The sequence below is a fragment of the Aristolochia californica genome, unplaced genomic scaffold, assembly GCF_029961685.1.
Source record: "Aristolochia californica isolate CCGP_79_NKW_82.1479 unplaced genomic scaffold, dmAriCali1.0.hap1 SCAF_1, whole genome shotgun sequence".
Classification (NCBI taxonomy): Eukaryota; Viridiplantae; Streptophyta; class Magnoliopsida; order Piperales; family Aristolochiaceae; genus Aristolochia; species Aristolochia californica.
This window is the reverse complement of record NW_027181770.1, coordinates 14,093,135-14,094,877: the sequence shown is the minus strand read 5'-3', so window position 1 is coordinate 14,094,877 and position 1,743 is coordinate 14,093,135.

Sequence of the window (1,743 nt, the reverse complement as noted above, 5' to 3'; positions counted from 1 at the left end):
ATGAACTATATTTTTTTTAGAAATGACTTATTGATAGGGAGTCAACACTCAATTAAAAATCCTCTTCCTCCCCATTTTTCCCACTATTGCAAAACCTGATATATAAAAACTAAAAAGAGCTTATAATCCTTAAAATTTAACGAAACTCTTTGGAATTATTTCTTTCTACATTTGTGCATTGTGTATTTCCATTTTAGATGTACACTTTTTTATTAAATCATAACTTTGAGTTTTCGATCTCCCTTCATCCCGTAAACCAAAAAAGGCTAATAGATCACAACAAAAAGAAAATTTTAGAGTTTATGTATGGATTTTTTTTAAAAAAATATCAAATATAAGTAAAGAAAATTTATTCACACACCACAAATGAATACAAATGTGTTTTTATCCAAGTTTTGGAAATACAACTAGTTCAACCCTAATAGCTTGGAATTTTATAAGAAAGAGATTTCTTCAACATATGTTTCAAAAATGAATAAGCATGCTTGAAACAAGTTAAAGATGGAAATGGCCTATGGATCCAAAGCTTCTAAAGAGAATAACAAACGCTCATTAAATTCTCAAGTGAACGTGCAGTGGGATATTTACCCGAGTCAAACAAGCCATTTTTTTCCCATTTACAAGAAGCTTACCTAACAATCATAGATGATTGTAAAGTGATTGATCATGCGTAACAGGTTATATATTTGTAAGAAATGACTTATGGATTGGGAGTCAACACTCATTTAAAAATCCCCTGCCTCCCCCCTTTCCCCACAATTGCAAAATCGGAGATTTAAAAACTATGAAGAGCTTACAATCCCTAAATATTACAGGCACTATTTGGAATTATCTCTCTCTATATTTGTGCATTGTGCATTTCCATTTAGATTCATCCTTTTTTCATAAATCAAAACTTTGAGTTTTCGCTCAACCTTCATCCCATAAACAAAAAAAGGTAAATAAATCACAACACAATGAAAATTTTAGAGTTTTTTATGGAAGAAATTTAAAACAATAACAAATGTAATTAAATAAAATATATTCACACACCAAAAATGAACAAAAAAAATTTTTTATCCAAGTTTTTGAAATTCTACTAGTTCAACCCTAAAACTTTGAAATTTTATAAGAAAGAGATTTCTTCTACACATGTTTTAAAAATGGATATGCATGTTTGAAACATGTTAAAGATACAAATGACCTTTGGATCAAAAGTTTTTAAATAAAATAACAAATGCTCATTTAATTCTCAAGTGAACGTGCAGTGGCATATTTACCCCAGTCAAATAAGTCATTATTTTGCCCATTAACAAAAACCTGACTTAACAATCATAGACGATTGTAAAGTGATTGATCATGCATAACGGACTATATTTTTGTAAGAAATGTCTTATGGATAGGGAGTCAACACTCAGTTACAAATCCCCCTCCTCCCATTTTTTTCCGGCGATTGCAAAACTTGAGATATAAAAACAAAGAAGAGCTTACAATCCCTAAAAATTATAGACACTCTTCGAAATTATCTCTCTCTACATTTGTACATTGTGAATTTCCATCTTAGATGTATAATTTTTTCTTAAATAAAAAATTTGAGTTTTTGCTGTCCCTTCATCCTGTAAACAAAACAGGCAAACAAATCAAAAGAAAATGAAAATTTTAGAGTTTATGTAGGGAGAAAATTTAAAATAATAACAAATGTGAGTAAAGAAAATTTATTCACACACCACAAATATACACAAAATTTTTGTTATCGAAGTTTGA